We start from the raw sequence: 18,554 nt of genomic DNA, 5'->3' as shown, positions 1-18,554 counted from the left end.
GAGCTTGAATATAATTGTTTTTGCATCTTTTTTTTTTTAAACAAAAAACCTACGTTGTAATCTACAGATTTCAGAATGGAGCTATCAGACTAGCAGTAACATTAGCAATTCCATGACCGGGTATTTCTGTTGAACGCAGAAGCAATTTGATTATGTAGATTAAGCAGGACTCAATTTATCATAAGTCTTGTCAAGAAACCATTTAATTTTGTTCCTCTTCATTACTCTTGATAGGCAAATTAACATTGGAGAGAAACACTGGAACCATAAAACCAATAAACAGATGCAGATAAGGACAAAAAAATTTGCTTAGTAAATAAAAGGAATCCTTTTTTTTTTTAACATAGAAAAGGAGATAGAACATTCTGAACAAGTGTAGTGGTCATACTTTTATATTTGCTTTCAAGGAATCCTTTCATTCCTTAATGAGATCAAGGAAATTCAACTTCAGGATGACATTCTTGTTGATTTTTTTTTTTTAAATTTCAAGTATCTAGTGACCAACTCATTTAAGAATCCATTTGAGGCGCAGCTAGGTGGCACAGTGGATAAAGATCCGGCCTTGGAGTCAGGAGGACCTGAGTTCAAATTTAGTCTGAGACACATGAAACTTACTAGCTGTGTGACCCTGGGCAAGTCACTTAACCCCAATTGCCTCACCAAAAAACAAACAAACAAACAAACTAGGAATCCATTTGAGTTGGCATATAGAGACTAGAAAAGCAAAATCTCAGTCAACTTTGCCTTTTCATATTTCTCAATAGTTCACAAATCAAAATCTCAGTGATCAAGGTTTACCTTTTTTTAAACAATAGCAATAGCTATTATTTATGGAGCATTTTACAATTTTCAGCTGCTTTACGGATATTATCTCACTTAATCCCCACAACAACTTTGTAAGGTGTTATTATCATCATCATTTTACAGATACAAAAACTGAGGCTGTGAGAGAGTAAATGATTTCTCCACAGTCTCACAGTAATGACTGTAGTAAAAGTAAATGACTAACTCAAGTCTTACTCCAAGTTCATCATTCTCTCTACTATACTATATTGATTCCCAATAATAATATTACTAGGAAAGCTATTCATTTTGCACCTTTCCCAAGCTAAATTCTGTGTTGTACTTCCTGCATTTGCAACCTCAAAATTAGGTTGGATGTAATGGAAAGAGCTCTAAATTTGAATTTAGAAGACCTAGGTTTGAGTTTCAGCTTTACTGCTGTACTTATTAATTGGTTAGTGGTTCTATTCTCAAAGGCAATGTCAACAGAGAACAAGTCTTGGCTGGGCCCAACAAGCCACAAATCCTTCATCTTCCCCTGATGATCGACATCGTGTCTGCTATCCTGAGACCAGCCTAGCAAAGAACATAGAAGGGCATCAAGGGCATATTAATTACCAACTGATAAATTAGGGAGAGGTCTCCTGGCAAAGAAGTAAACTACCTATTAAGGTTTTTATGGTAAAATGGATCTATTAAAGGGAGGGGCCACAACCAGGAAGATCCTGGATTTTCTATAAAGCCAAAATTTGACCCCATCTATCTGGAGCGAAATGCCATAGAAGTCTGACAAACTTTTATTTTTAGAATTTGACCCTTAGTAATGCATAGCAAAAGCAAACACAAGGTTACCTCCTTCAGACTTTGTGTGCTCCAGCTGCCCAAGTACAGAGGTGCGTACAGCAGTTATCATCATTTTGTCTTATTATTGTCTTAAGGCAGAGACTCTAAAAGTACTTGAAATTAATAGAGGAGCCAAAGCCAAGATGGCTGAGTAAAGGGAGGGACTCACCTCTGCTCTTCCAAATTCCCCTCCAAACAACTTTAAAAATAACTCCTCAAATCGAATTCTGGAGAGGTAGAACCCACCAAAAATTAGGGTGAAACAGTTTTCCACCCCAGGACAACTTAGGAGGTTGACAGAAAAGGTCTGTCTCAGTAGGTGGACATCCAGCTTGGACCCCAGCATAGACCATGTGCACCAGGAGGTCAGCGGTTCATCAGTGGCAGCAACAGCAGCTTCAGGAGCTCTCAACCCACTGACAATAAGGGGGGCGGGGTGGTTCAGACAACTGGTCAGAAGGAGATTATAGGGAACCCTTTGCTGGCACTTTGCTTATATGCAGTTCTGGGTCACAGTCCCAGAGAAAAGAGGAGCACTAGCACACCAGTGCTTTTGCAGCAGAGGTATAGGAGCCCTGGTCACAAGTTACAAAACATAGAAGAGTGCTTCTTATCACTCACAGACCAGAAGAGCAGTGACCACACCTGTCCTTAGATCATACCATCTTAGAAGAACTGAAAACCTGCAGATCCCTAGAACTAGCTCTGAAAACAGCAGCACCAAAAACTCAAAATTTGAGACAGTTGCCCCCTTTAACATATAGTTGTAAGTCAAGAAATAGGTTGGAAAAATGAGCAAACAAACAAAAGAACCTGACCATAGAAAGTTACTATGGTAAGAGGGAGGTTCAAGAGACAAACTGAGAAGGCAAAAAAAGTCAAAATAATTACCAAAAAAACCCAAAAAAACAAAACATGAATTGGTCATGGGCCCAAAAAGAATTCCTAGATGAGTTCTAAAAAAGATTTTAAAAATCAAGTAAGAAAGGTAGAGGGAAAATTGGGGAATGGAATGAGAGTGATGCAAGAAAATCATGAAAAGAAAGTAAAAGATGCACAAAAATATACTGAAGAAAATAACATCTTAAGCAGAATTGGCCAAATGGAAAAGGAAGTACAAAAGCACAGTGAAGAAAATAATTCCTTAAAGATTGGAATTGGGCAAGTAGAAGCTAATGATTGTGTGAGACATCAAGAAACAATAAAGCAAAATTAAAAGAGTGAAAAATAATAGGAAAAAATTGAAATATTTCATTGGAAAAACAATTGATCTGGAAAATAGATCCAGGCAGGAGATAATTTAAGAGTTAATGAACTACCTGAAAGCCATGATTTAAAAAAAAAAAAGAGCCTAGACATCATATTCCGAGAGATTGTCAAAGACAACTGTCCTAATATTCTAGAACCAGAGGGTAAAATAGAAATTGAAAGAATCCCTTGATCACCTCCTGAAAGAGACCCCAAAATGAATACTCTCAGATTACGACCAAATTCTAGAGCTCCTACATCAAGGAGAAAATATTGTAAGCAGCCAAAAAGAAACAATTCAAATGTTGTGGAGCCACAGTCAGGATAACACAAGATTTAGTAGATTCTACATTAAATGATCAGAAGGCTTGGAATGAAATTCTGGAGGGCAAAGATACTAGCACTCTCATTCCTATTAAAAACACTCAAAAGCATAGGAATAAATGGAGCTTTCCTTAAAATGATTAGTGTCTCTCTAAAACCATCAGCAAGCATTATCTGTAATCAGGAAGCCCTCCCAAATAAGTTCAAGGGTGAAGAAAGGATGCCCATTGTCAATACTTCTATTTCGGTATTGTAATAGAAATGCTAGTGATAGCAATAAGAGAAGAAAAAGAAATTGAAGCAACTAGACAAATAGTGAGGAAATAAAACTGTCACTTTGTGGATGATATAATGGTATACTTAAAGAATCAACTGAAAAAACTAGTTTAAATAATTTACAACTTCAGCAAAGTTGCAGGTTATAAAATAAGCTCACATAAATCATTATCATTTCTAAATAGTACCAACAAAGTCCACCAGGAAGAAATGGAAAGAGAAATTCCATTTAAAATAACTGCTGATGATACAAAATAGTTGGGAGTCTACCTGCCAAGACAAAGCCAAGAACTCTATGAATGCAATTTTGAAATACTTTTCACAAAAAAGTCAGATCTAACAATTGGAGAAATGTTAATTGCTCATGTGTAGGTTGGCTGAGCCAATATTTTAAAAAATGACAATTCTATCCAAATTTACTTATTCAGTGTGATACCACTCAAACTACCAAAAACTATTTTATGAAGCTAGGGGGAAAAAAATAACAAAATTCATCTGGAAGAATAAAAGATCAAGAATATTAAGAGAATCAAAGAAAAAAAATGTGAAGGAAGGTGGCTTATCAGTACCAGATTTCAAACTGTATTGCAAGGTGATAATCATCAAAATAGTTTGGTAATGGCTAAGAGATGGAATAATGTATCAGTGGAATCATTAGGTATACAGTACATAGTAGCAAATGGCCATAGGAATCTCATTTTTGATAAATGCTAAGATGCAAGATTTTGGGACAAGAACTCACTATTTAATAAAAATTGCTGGAAAAACTGGAAAACTAGAGTTTGGCAGAAACTCTAGGTATAGACCAATATTTCACACTGTTTACCAAGATAAGATCAAAATGAGGACATGATTTAGATGTAAAGGGTGATATCATATACAAATTAAGGTAAGATGGAATAACTTACCTGTCAGCAGTATGGATAATTTATGACAAAACAAGAGAGAGCATTACAGGGAGCAAAATGGATAATTTTCATTACATTAAATTAAAAAGGTTTTACACAAACAAATCTGTTGTAGTCAAGATTAGAAGGAAGGCAGAAAACCAGGTAAACATTTTCACAGCAAATTTCTCTGATAAAGGCCTCATTTCTCAAATATATAGAGAACTAAGTTAAATATATAAGAATATGAGTCATTCCCCAATTGACAAATGGTCAAAGGATAAGACTAAGCAGTTTTCAGAAGAAGAAATCAAAGCCATCTATGATCATATTTTAAAATGCTCTAAATCACTACTGATTAGAGAAATATAAATTAAAATAATTCTGAAATACCACCTTACAGCTATCAGATTGGCTAATATATTAGAAAAGAAAAATGACAAATGTTGGAGAGGATGTTAATTGGGATACTATTGGAGAGAAAAAATTGGGATACTAATGCATTGTTGATGGAGTTGTGAACTAATTTAGCCTTTCTGGAGAGCAATATGGAACTATGCCCAAGAAGCTATAAAACTGCATACCTTTTGATCCAGCAATAACACTACTAAGTCTGTATCCCAAAGAGATTTTTTTATAAATGGGAAAGGACCTATATGTATGAAAATATTCATAGCCACTCTTTTTGTGGTGGCAAGGAATTGGAAATTCAGGGGATGCCCATCAAATGGAGAATGACTGAACAAATTATGGTATGTGATTGTAATGGAATGCTATTGTGCTATAAGAAATAATGAGTAGGATGGTTTCAGAAAAACATGGGAAGACTCATATGAACTCATGCAAAGAGAAGTGAGCATAACCAGGAGAACTTTGTACACAGTAACAGCAATACTGTACAGTGATCAAATGTGAATGACTTCGCTATTCTCAGCAATACAGTGATCCAAGACCATTCCAAAGGATCCGTGATAAAAAAATGCTATCCACCTCAAGAGAAAGAGCCGACACAGAGTCAGAATATAGATAGAAGCCTACTTTTTTTCACTTTATTTGGGGGGGGATGGTGTGTGGTCTCTTTTCTTACACAACATGGCTAACAAGGAAATATGTTTTACATGACTGCACACGCACATTGAATTGCTTCTCTTCTCAGGGAGAAGGGGGGAGGGGGAGGAGGAAAAGAGTATTTTCTTCCTTTAAAACAAATGATGAAAATTGCTTTTATATGTAATTGGAAAAAAATTTTTTTAAAGCTTCCTTAATAGTAGTTTCTAAGTTACTTGTTTCTAGAAGTCTTTACCAAATAGATTATTAGAACTCTGACATGTCCCCAACGATAAAGACTCTTTCCAACATGGAATGACTCAAAGAGAGCAGTGATAGGGAGTAGGAATACAGGAATACTTTGTTTGTAAAGACATTTCTCTCCTACGAGAAGACAGCATTCTAAGTCCTCTGTGCCTTTTATGAATTCTTCTATATGCAGTGTTTCTGCTTTTGCTCTGACAGCACTATTTGCAGAGTTAACTTCTGTACCTTTCCCAAGTCAGCACATGTTCAGAAAGACTATTGCTACCTGCCACAAGTAACACAAAGCAATAGATACGTGAGTCAGTACTATGCATTAATAACATCTGCTTCTGTCTTGTCCCTCTAATTAAGTGCCTCTGTTCTAATCACTTAACATTTTATAGTGTTTAAATGAGATGGAAAAAAAGGTTGCTTTTTTTCCTCTTTCCAACACTAAAGTAAGGTTTTGAATAGATAATTTCACCTGCAGGTGAAATGAAAGCATTGATGCAGATACACCCACATACAGTCTGTAATAATATTTGGAGTCTTCACATGAACTTCCATTTTATATTCACCCCTTCTCCTCCCTATTAATGAAGTATTAGTGAAAGAATTGAATGGACAGTAACCCTGAAACTTCAGATCAGTAGATCTGCCTGGATGTTTTTCCAAGAGTGAATCATTCTTGTTAAGATTTTGTCAAATTATACACCTTGGCAAATTAGATTATCAAATATTCTTGGTTTATATACATTTTAAAGGAAGAAAATAACTCTTTAAGTCTCAAGTCATATTATGTCATCAGTAAATAAGGATTCTTTTGTCTTTTTGCTTCTCTTTATGCTTTTAATTTCTTTTTCATTTTATTAGAACGTTTTAAGAACTATATGAAATAATAGTGGAAAAGGGGGCATCCTTACTTCGCTCATATTTATTGAAAAATATTCTAGTGTATCTTAATTGCATATAGTGCTTGAGTTTCAGTAAAATTACAAATGTATTAACACTGAACTAAAAATTTGAGTGAGTTTTTAGTAGATGAATAAATAACAAGTAATCTGTGAACCACAGCACATTTCACAGGGTTGAAATCTTATCTGTTTTATAATCAATACTATACTATTTCAACTTTCATAAATATCAAATCCCTTGCTTCTTTGTGCTAGTGCTGCTTACACTTTGCCAGACTTACTCCCACCATCCATCTCCTACCATCCATCTCCTTTACTCCTACTCATAGGCTACTGAGCAGAACTGGGAGATATATGAGTCCATTACAAATATAGTATCTCCCTTGAAAAGTGAATCATTATGTTTTTTCTTAATTCTCTATCATACTTAGACACAAGGACTTTTACAAACTTTTTCTTTTTTTCTTCTAACTTTCCATACCATCCCTTTCCCTACCTTCTTATCTGAGGAACTCACCTCACAGTCCACCCCCCCCAAATATATATATATTGAATTTATTCTCCTCAAGCTCTTCTCTTCTCCACATGTTACATTTCTCTGACATAATTTCCCATAATCTCAACCTTTTCTTCAATCTCCAAAGAAATGATGGCCTTTCTCCTTACCAGGGCCAGCTATTCTATATATATATACGTGTGTGTATATATATACACATATATATATGTATGTGTGTGTATGCATATATATGTATATATATGTGTGTGTGTGTGTGTATATGTGTGTGTGTGTGTGTGTGTGTGTATATATATATATGTATATACACACATATATATATATATACACACATACACCATTGGTCACATTCCCTCCTGTCTTCTTTAACAGATTAGTCCTCTCTATTACTCTTCTTCTCTCTCTAATCTTCAATCTTCCCTGAAGCCTGCAAACATTCCTGTGTGTCTCCCATCCTTTAAAAAAAAAAAAAACAAACAGAACAGAACAGAACAAAACAAAACAAAAAAAAACCCTCTCACTAGATTAGCTGTTATGCTAAATATTTCCTCTCCTTCACAACTGAACTTGAAAAAAGCTGTCTTTGTTTACCCAGTGCCTCTACTTCTTTCCTCTCACTGGATTTTAAACCTGTGCTACAGGTACTACGTGAACTGAAACTACTCTCTCCAAAGTTACCAGTGATCTCTTACTTGCCAGATCTAATGGCCTTTTTTTCCAGTCCTCATCCTTCTTGACCTCTCTGCAGCCTCTGACACTATCATTCACCCTGTTCTCCTGGATACTCTGTTTTATGGAGTAGTTTGGTTTTTTTTTAAACACTGCTGTCTATTCTTTTTTTACATGTCTAATCTTTTTTCAGACTCTTATACTGAGCCTCCATCCATTAACTATGGGTATACTCCAAGACTTTGTCCTGAGCTTTTTTTCCCTCTTTTCTTTCTAGTCTCTCATTTAGTGATTTTATCAGTTCCCCGGGATTTAAATATCTGTGCAGAATATTTCCAGATCCTTGTATGTCTAATTGTAGTTTCTGTCCTAAGCTCCTCTCTCAAATCATCAGCTGTCTGTTAGACATTTTAAGCTGAATATATGGTAAGTATCTCAAACATAACATGTCCAAAACAGAAGTTACCCTTTCCCCAAAGCCCACCTATCTTCTGAACTTTCCTATTATTATAAAGGATACCACCATTCTTATGGCCTCAATATCATCCTCAGCTCCCCGAACATTTCCTTCAGATATCTAGTTCCTTGCCAAACCTGTCTGTACAACATCTCTTGCTTGCAATCCCTTTCTTTTGTCTCTTGTGCAGCAGCCATCTTCATTCTGGCTATAATCAACCTTTTGCATGGATTTTTGTGATAGATTTCTGGTTGTTCTCTCTGCCTTAAGTCTCTCTACGCTGGTCCAATTCATTCTACACTCAGCTGCCAAAATGATCTTTTTAGATCTCAGGTCTATCCCCTCCAGAAACACACACACTTAATAAACTCTGGTAGCCCTGTATTACCTCTAGGATCAAATATAAATTTCTCCATTTAGCTTTTGAAACTCTTTCCCATGTGGCTGCTTTTTAACTTTCCAGTCTTCTTACACATTATTCTCCTCCATGACACCTGTGGGCCAGCCTTACTGACCCACATGCTTTTCCTCACACATGATACTCTCTCTTCATGCCTTTGCACTAACTGCCCCCATGTCTTGAATGATTTCCCTCATCACTTCCACTTCTTAGAGTGCATGGCTTCCTTCATGATTCAGCTCACGTGCTACCTTCTACAGGAGGTTTTTCCTAGACCCCCAGGAGCTAGTCTTTTCTCTCTAACTTTGTATTTACTCTGTATGTATCTCATATGTACCTATATGTGTGCTTGTTTTCTCTTAGGATGTAAGCTCTTTGAGGGCAAGTACTTTTCAGTGTTGTTGTTGTTTTTTTCCCTTAGCATTTAGCCTTAGTGCCAGTCAGCTAAGAAGCATTTATTGAGCTTGGACCAAGAATAGTGCTAAACAATGGGGATGTATAGAAAGAGAAATACATGGTTTTTGCCCTCAAGGAGCTTGGTCTAATGGGGAAGACAGATAACGGTATCTATAAGATATAGATAAATACATAGACTGACAGAACATACACAGACAGAAAGAACAAATGAATTTCAGATAAAAATGTTGGGATTGGGGTGGGGTGACCGTGGAGAGAGAGAGAGACCAGGAAAGACCCTTCTGCAGAATAGGGGATTTAGGCTGAGCCTTCAAGGAAGCCATGAGGTGGAGAGGAAGGTGAAGAGAAAGAGCCTTCTAGGCATAGAAGAGAACCTGTGCAAAATCACAGATGGATTGTCATATGCAGGGAATTACAAGAAAGCGTATCACTAAATCATGGAGTACATGAATAGGAGTTAAAGTGCAAGAAAACTGAAAAAGGAGAATGGGGATAGTTTGTGAAAAGCTTTAAATACCAAACACAGGATTTTAGATTTGATCCTAAAGGTGGCTGGGAGCCATTGGAGTTTATTGAGTGTATGTGACAGGGGAGTGAGGAGAGGTGGATAGACATGGTCAGGCCTAAGTTGTAGGAAAATCAATTCAGCAGCTGAGTGGAGAATGGGTTTGAGAGAAACTTCAGGCAGGTAGACCAACCAGCAGGCTATTGCAGTAGTCTCAAGAGTGCTGTGACCAGGGTGGTGGCTAAGTGGAGAGGAGAAGATGTAGGCAAGAAATGTTGTGAAGAGAGAAGCAACAAGACTTGGCAATATATTGGATATGTGGACTAAGTGTAAGAGAGAAAGAATCTCAAGTTTCAAGCATGGATGTCTAGGAGGGTAGAAGTAAACTTCACGGATGACTGGGAGAATGGTAGTACCCTTGACAATGTAAGGGAAGTTTAGAAGAAGGGAGTGTTTGGGGAAACGGCTTCTTTTTTTTGCACATGTTAAGCTTGAGATGTCTATGAAACATCCAGTTCCAGATATCTAAAAGGCATTTGATGATTTGATGCAGTCAGTTTGGAAAGAGGTTAAGAATGGATATATTAATCTGAAAATATTTTCACCAAGATGATAATTGAACCCACAGACAATGATGAGATCACCAAGTGATATAGTATAGAGAGAGAAGAGAAGAGGGTCCAGGATATAACCTTCAGGGACACTCACATACATAGTTAGAGGATATGACCTGGATAAAAAAACCAGCAGAGTTAATTGAGAAGGTGGTATGAGAACCAGAAGAAGGCAGTGTCACAAAAACCTAGAGAGAAGAGACTCTCCAGAAGAGGGTGTTCTGATTGGTAGTTTCAGATGCTGCAGTGAGGTGAAGAAGAATGAGAATTGAGAAAAGACCACTGGATTTGTCCATTAAGAAATCATTGGTAACTGGAGAGAATAGTCTAGTTGAATGATGAGGTCAGCAGCCAAACTACAGAGAGTTTAGAATCCAAGGAAAAGAAAGAAACTGGAAGCAGTGACTGTAAACAGCTTTCTCAAGGAGTTTAGCTGAAAAGGGGAAGACAGGTACAGAATCACAGCTATTGGGAATGGGAAGGTCAAGGGAGGGTTTTCTAAGGATGGGAGAGATTGTCTGGCACATGGAAGACACTTAAATGCTTATTGATGCAAGAATACCCAAAGTAATGTTTTTGGGTTTTGGTGTTTGTTTGTTTTTTAAACATATATTTTATCGTGTATTTGCAAAACAGTGGTAGATGTATTACTGATTCACCACACTTTGTGGGATTATAGAGTTGATAGGGACCTTAGAGATCCTTTAACCTAATTCAGGGGTGGGGAAACATGGCCTTCTAGGTCCTTAAGTGTGGCCCTTTGAATCCAAACTTCACAGAACAAATCCCCTTAATAAAAGGATTTTGTTCTGCAAAACTTGGACTCAGTCATAAGGCCGCACTTGAGGACCCAGAAGTGGCCTCAGGTTCTTCACCCCTGGTATAACTCTTTCATTTTACGATTGAGAAAACTAAAGTCTAGTGAGTTTGTGATGTGCCCAAGATTTCATAAGCAAAACTAGGATTTGACGTGGGTCTGTTGGCTCAACTTCCAGAGTTCGCTCCTCTCCAGCCTCTAAAATAATGTAATGAAACAGAAATTCTTGCTTTAGATCTATTTTGCAAGGAATTTTTTGTTAAAGAAATAATAGTTGTTACCTGCTAGAGGAGTTGGCTAGGGAAACAAAAAGTCAATTAGTGCTTTATCCATTTATGAGATACACATCCGGGAGCCAAAGCAGGTGGGGAGACTTGGGGCAGTAATTATGAAGAGGGTAGGAACAGTTTCTGTCCCCAAGAATTCTTAACATCTTCTATTTACAGGTATTTACAGATAGTCTTTCAAAGAAAGTCAGAGCCTCTCCTCATTCCCATGAGCAGTGATTTTGCATTGTTAGCTAAACTTTGAAATTTTAATTCCGTTTAGTTTTTTAACCTCTAAGTGGTTTCCTGTCATGATACATAAATGATCTGATGCCAGCTTGCCTGCTGCTAGCTGTGACAAAGGTTTGCTGAATGACACTGTGCCTTGGGTTTGTGAAGTTCATTCCCAAACCAAATGATAATGAATTAAATTTAGCAGATGAAAAACTATTTAAGTGCTTGCTACATGCTAAGCACTGAGGGATACCAAAAGAAAACTAAGATATTCTCATGTTTTTGTGACACTGCCTTCTGTTGGTTCTCATGCCATCTTCTCAATTAACTCTGTTGGATTTTTATCCAGATCATGCCCACTATACAGTTTGACCAAACTGACAGGCACATACTGCCTCTTTTCTTTCCCACATAATACATCTAACATTTCCATGAGCTGTGTGCAAAAAGCTGAGAAAATCTGTTGCCAGAATGTTGTCTTTGATTGGAAGTAGTAGTAGTAGTAGTAGTAGTAGTAGTAACAGCAGCAGCAGCAGCAGCAGTAGTGAGTTTATTTTTTATATATTGTTTCCATCTGTCTTGATTTGAGCATAATCTATTAGATTTATATGCACAAAAGTTAATGAAAGTAGGGAATAATCTAGGAAGAAAGTGAAATAAAATCTTCATATTAAGTATAAAGAAGGTGGAAGCTTTGTAACAATATGGTTTATATTTTCATAAATGGCTTGATTGTGGGAAAATTGTTGGCTATTGCACAAAATTATTTTATAAGCTACTTTACATTATATGGTGAGTGTTCTGATGAGAAATCTTGTTGACAGAAGGGCCTATTTAGTGCAAAGGCATTGTTTAGCACACAGCCAAATCTTAAGAAAATATACAGGACGTTTAATGTAAACAACAGTGCACTTTGAAATTTCTTATTTAAACCAGATCCCTCCATTTTGAAGTGACTTAAGATTTGTTTCTCATCTCTTAAAAAATAAGGAAAAAAAAGTTTTTATTACAATAGTTCCTATTTGGTATTCTTCGCTTAAGTCTTTTGAAGGGGGGAATGCAGGGGAGAGGTTAAACAAGTATAAAACTACAAGATTGTTAAATACTTATAAGTTCATATTATAATAATTTATATACATGCATAAGATTTAGGTATTTGTATAGTAAATTTGTAACTTTTATACATTGACATTTAAATGTATAAATATTTTAGTCCTAAATAAAGTCTGACTCTGGTGCCACATCTGATATCTAAGTGACCTTCGTTTCCCAAACACTAGAGAAATATAATCTCTAGCAGATTTGGATTGCAGATAGACTTTTGTCAGGGAGGACTAGTTAGAAGCCTATTGGAGTAGTCCAGGTGAGACATAATGAGGGCTTAAATTAGTATTACGTAAAATAGTGCTATTTACTCTAGTTTTAGTTACAATGCTATAGACTCACAGGTAAGTCAGTAATTGTGCAGAAAGAATTTTTAAAGGGTGCCATCCAACAAATTAGAAATAATTTGAAGAAACTGTATGTAGCAAGATTTTTTTCTTCCCTTGCTCCCAATATTTCTTTCATTTGTGTCTGTTTCCACCCCAGTTTCTACCAAACACATTCTAAAGAACTGAATACCTAAAATGTAAAATTGTATAAAGACACTGGGACTATGAGTTTTGATACTTCTGTGTAGTTATATTAATATTCCTGCATGAACATGAGATAATTTTCTTGGTAATCATTTTAATCATCTTAGACTTACCTTTTCTTATTTAAGTTCCTATATTGTTCTATATATCTGAAATGTATTAGCAGTGAATATCCATTTTATACTTCTAACTTATATCACTTTGGGAATGGTGATTAGTGTGTTCAAGTTGTACTATGGGTCACAGAAAAATTAAAAACATCTTCAACCATTTCTGGTGCCCTCTTTCATATCTCTTTGTACTTTGCCTCCCTCTATTCAATAGATATTGGATCTGGTGGCAAAAGTAATCTCTGTAATTTAGCCTTTGAATTGTTTTAGCAATGAATTTATCTACTTGAGATTTGATTTATAATAAAGCTTCCATTAAGAAATTTAGCCAACAAGTATTTAAACTGTATAGAGTTTAGGGAAAAGAAAAAAGGATCATATTATCCACAAGGCATGTGGCACCATATTGAACCATTAATAACTCCTGTCACTTTGCCTCAAGAAGATAAATCATAAAATAGTCTGGGTACTTTTCAACATAATGCCCATCCTAAAAAATGATGCGGCATTATCTTAGGGCATATTTCTATCACTTTGGCAGTCTACTACAAAAGTCAATAAGTCTTCCTATATAAATTCAAAGAAAATGGAACACTACTTATGTGAAAAAAGATTTAAATTAATACGTTTATTTTTCTAAGTGCAGTTCAGATAATTTGGCCTTGTATATAATTGGTTTTCAAGTACAGCTTACTTACAAAATAGTTTAACATCTTAAAGATTACCTAGAATAAAAGTACAGACTTTAAGAGTTAGACATGGGGGGTGGGGCGGAGCCAAAATGGCAGAATAAAAGCAGTGACTTGATTGAGCTCTCCCCCAAACCCCTCCAAATACCTGTAAAAAATGGCTCTAAACAAATTCTAGAGCAGCAAAACCCACAAAAAGTCAGAGTGAAACAAATTTCCAGCCCAAGACAACCTGGATGGTTGATTAGAAAGGTCTATCATGCCAGGCTGGGAGAGGAACACAGTTCATCATGGGCACACAGGCAAAACAGGCCTCAGTGAACTTGGAGCAGGCCTTAGAGGACTGAATCACAAGCAACTGTGGCAGTTTCCAGACTTCTCAACCCACAAACATGAAAGACAACTTAGAAGGTCAGTAGGAAAAGTCTGTGACTACAGTGAGAGAGAGCTTAGTCCCAGCCCCAATCCAGGCTGCAGCTGCTTCTGCAGCTTCCGGCCCACAGACTGAGGGGGAATCGAGTGGTTGATCAGAGGGGGATAGCAGGGATCTCTTTGCTGGTGCTGAGGCAGGATTCTCTTGCTTTGTCCGTGCTTGGATCTGGGTCACAGTTCTGGGTGGAGGTCCTGGGGTTAAGAGGAGCACTGACGTGGTGGAGCTTGTAGTGGCAGTGGAGAGGGAATCCTCCTCAAAGTTCCAAGTCAGAAAAGAGTGCTTGTGGTCACTCATAGACCAGAGCACAGGCCAGGAAAGGAGTAAACACTGCCCTTGATCATACCACCTTGGAAGAACTAAACATTTACAGGTCCCTAGAAGTATCTCTGAAAACAGCTGCACAAAACCCCCGAAGCTTGGGACAGTACATTCTCCACACTGGAAGCAGACCCCTACCTTAACAAAGAGTTTAAAACTCAAGGAATTGGCTGGGATCATGAGCAAACTGCACAAAAAAAGTTAGACCATACAATCTTTCTTTGGTGACAAAGAAGATCAAAACATACAACCAGAAGAAGACAGCAAAGTCAAAGTTCCTACATCCAAAGCCTCCAAGAAAAATATGAATTAGTCCCAGGCCATGGAAGAGCTCAAAAAGGATTTTGAGAAGCAAGTAAGAGAAGTAGAGGAAAAACTGGGAAGAGAAATGAGAGTGATGCAAGAAAATCATGAAAAACTAGTCAACAGCTTGCTAAAGGAGACCCAAACAAATACGGAATAAAATAACACCTTAAAAAATAGCCTAACCTAAATGGCAAAAGAAGTCCAAACAGCCAGTGAGGAGAAGAATGCCTTCAGAAGCAGAATTGACCAAATGGAAAAGGAAGTCCAAAAGCTCACTGAAGAAAATACTTGCTCAAAAATTAGAATGGAGCAATTGGAAGCTAGTGACTTTATGAGAAATCAAGGCACTGTAAAAGAAAACCAAAAGAATGAAAAAAATAGAAGACAGTATAAATATCTCATTGGAAAGAGTCTAGACATCATCTTCAAGAAATTATCAAGGAAAACTGCCCTGATATTCTAGAATCAGAGGGTAAAATAGAAATTGAAAGAATCTACCAATCACCTCCTGAAAGAGATCCCCAAAGGAAAACTCCTAGGGATATTGTAGGCAAATTCCAGAGTTCCCAGGTCAAGGAGAAAATATTACAAGCAGCCAGAAAGAACCAATTCAAGTATTGTAGAAACAATCAGGATATCAGAGGATTTAGCAGCTTCTACATTAAGGGACCACAAGGCTTGGAATATGATATTCCAGACGGCAAAGGACATAGGATTACAGCCAAGAATCACCTACCCAGCAAAACAGTATAATCCTTCAGGGGGAAAAATGGATATTCAGTGAAATAGAGGACTTTGAAGCATTCTTGATGAAAAGACCAGAGCTGAATAGAAAATTCGACTTCCAAATACAAGATTCAAGAGAAGCATAAAGAGGTAAACAGGAAAGAGAAATCATAAGGGACTTATTAAGGTTGAACTGTTTACATTCCTACATGGAAAGATGATATTTGTAACTCATGAGACCTTTGTCAGTATTAGGGTAGTTGAAGGGAAAAAAATCTATCAATGTATAGATAGATTGATAGATAGAGGGTACAGGGTGAGTTGAAGATGAATGGGTGATATCTGGAGAATAAAATTAAGGGGTGAGAGAGGATTATACTGGGAGAAGGGGAGAGGTAGAATGGGGTAAATTATCTCACATAAAACAGACAAGAAAAGGCTTTTACAGTGGAGGAGAAATGGGGGAAGGTGAGAGGGAATTTGGCTTAAGGAGGGAATAACATACCTACTCAATTGGGTATGGAAAGTTACCTTACCCTACAGGGAAGGAGATAAGAGAGTGGGGGAATGATAGGGGAGAGGGGGAGGGCAGATTGGGAGAGGGGGTAACCAGAAGCAAACACTTCTGAGGAGGGACAGGGTCAAAAGAGAGAATAGAATAAACAGGGGGTAGGATAGGATGAAGTATAGTTAGTTTTCCACAGCATGACTACTATGGAAGTGTTTTGCATTACTATATATGTATAGCATGTATTGAGTTGCTTGCCTTCTCCAATGAGAGTAGATGGAGAGAGAAGAAGGGAGAAAATTTGGAACCCACAATTTTAAAAACAAATGTTAAAAAATTGTTTTCACGTGCACCTGGGAGATAAGATATACAGGCAATGGGGTATAGAGATCTATCCTGCCCTATAGGAAAATAGAAGAGGAAGGGGATAAGAGAAGCAGGGGGTGGAGGGAGACAGAAGGGAGGGCAGATTAGGGGAAAGGGTATTCAGAATGCATGCTGTCTTGGGGTGGGAGGAGGGACGAGATGGAGAGAAAATTTGGAACTCAAAATCTTGTGGAAGTGAATATTGAAAACTAAAAATAAATTAATGAATCTTAAAAAGAAGTTAGACATGTGTAAGTCATCTAACTCAAACTGCTTTTTGATAAAGAAGTCTCTCGTACAACCTTTTTTTGAATACCACCTCCGATGACAAGAAGCTTCTCATGGAATTTAGAATATTTTTTAAGAAATCCATTCTGTTTTAAAAACTTTAATTATTAGAAAATTCTTCCTTAAAAATAGATTTCTGAAAATGTTGCACTTTCTCACAAACTTAAAAATTAAGAGATGGTTTGAGTACAGGAGCTTGTTCACAAGTTTGTAGTAACAAAATTAAAAAACAACTCTACAAGTAAATTCAGTTGATAAATTTCCCATTATTACCCGAGTAAACTTCAAGAGAGTCCTGCTCCTTTAGTTCTGAGCATTTTCTGTCTCAGCTCACATTTTTTCTGCCCTAGTTTTTGCCTAATCCAGTAAGGTATAGAATCACTTGCAAAAATGAGGAGCCCATAAGTTTTTCTGATATGTGACTACATACTACTAAATGATACTGAATCAGTATAGTTTATTTCCTGGTTGGCTATTTTGATAAGACAGGAGGAAGGAAAAAGGCAGATAAATGATAAAGAAGAGAGATATGTCCCAGCAGGCTAGAGCCTTCTTTTCACATGATTCACTCCACTCGGATCCCCCAGAACTCCTTCTTAGACATCTTGATTTAATTCCAATGTCAAGAATCTTCTGTCTGTGCTTAAATTAATATATTCAATCTAAGTGTAATTTTATGAACAAGCTAATTATGCATAGTATTTTTACATCCTTAAACTAATAGTGACTTTAGATTTTGTAAAAAGGCACCAAAAACATTGTGAAAATTTCCATCCCTTTTCCCTGTACCCAGATTTACATCTCTGTGCCCTCCTGTGAAATCCAATTGAGAAATTATTCATTCCAGTAAAATAGCAGTTTTCAGGGTTTGGGGTTTATTTGGTTGTTTTTGCCAACAAGTCTTTGTCATCTAGCTCAATCTACAAAGGCTATTAAATAAGTGTGAAAATCTCCCACTTTGAAGTCCGCTTCATTAGAGACTTTCAGCAAATTGGATTGTAAGACCCAAATTTACCCAATACATCAAAAATAAATTTAATAGAGTTTATTTTTGTGGGTTTTTTTGTTTATTTTTTCATAGACTTGTACTTCATGTAACTTTTCTTACCAACCTATTTTTTTTTAACTTAATCAAACAAGCATGTATTAAGTAACTACTATGTACCAAGCACTCCATTGAGCACTGGGAGTATAAAGACTGAAGCCAAAAAATTCCTGCCGTCAAGGTTACATTCTGTGTGTGTATAAACACACATATCTTTTCTATTTCCCTCATTTCCAAATATCTAATAATTATAGCTAACTTTACATAGCACCTCCTCTGTGCCAAACACTGGGCGAAGTGTTTTAAAAATATTATCTCTTTTGATTTGATCATTATGACACCCCTGGGAGGTAGGTACTATTACCATCCTCATTTTACAGCTGAGGAAACTGAGGCAAACAGAGGTTAAGTGACTTGCTCAGGGTCATACAGTTAGTAAATATTTGAGGCCAGATTTGAATTCAGGTCTTCTTGACTCTAGACCCAGTGTTCTATCAACTGTGCCATCTAGTCACCTGTTAAACATATCCCTCCCCATACCTAACCAGTTAGCCCTCTCTTGTAACAAAGTAAAAAAGAGGACAGAGAAACAGTTCAGCAAAGCTAACCAACACATCACTTGAGTCTTACAGTAAGTACAATGTTTTAAACTTATAATTGTCCACAT

At 36.8% G+C, this 18,554-nt stretch overlaps 1 protein-coding gene across 3 annotated transcripts in view; it reads left to right on the top strand.

The window, feature by feature from the left end:
- Positions 1-18,554, top strand: part of COP1 (COP1 E3 ubiquitin ligase) — a 237,442-nt gene that overhangs the window by 200,419 nt on the left and 18,469 nt on the right. The gene's annotated exons all lie outside the window — the stretch shown is intronic.

The sequence above is a fragment of the Vombatus ursinus genome, unplaced genomic scaffold, assembly GCF_900497805.2.
Source record: "Vombatus ursinus unplaced genomic scaffold, bare-nosed wombat genome assembly UNPS02014789.1, whole genome shotgun sequence".
Classification (NCBI taxonomy): Eukaryota; Metazoa; Chordata; class Mammalia; order Diprotodontia; family Vombatidae; genus Vombatus; species Vombatus ursinus.
This window is presented reverse-complemented; position numbering and strand designations above follow the sequence as displayed.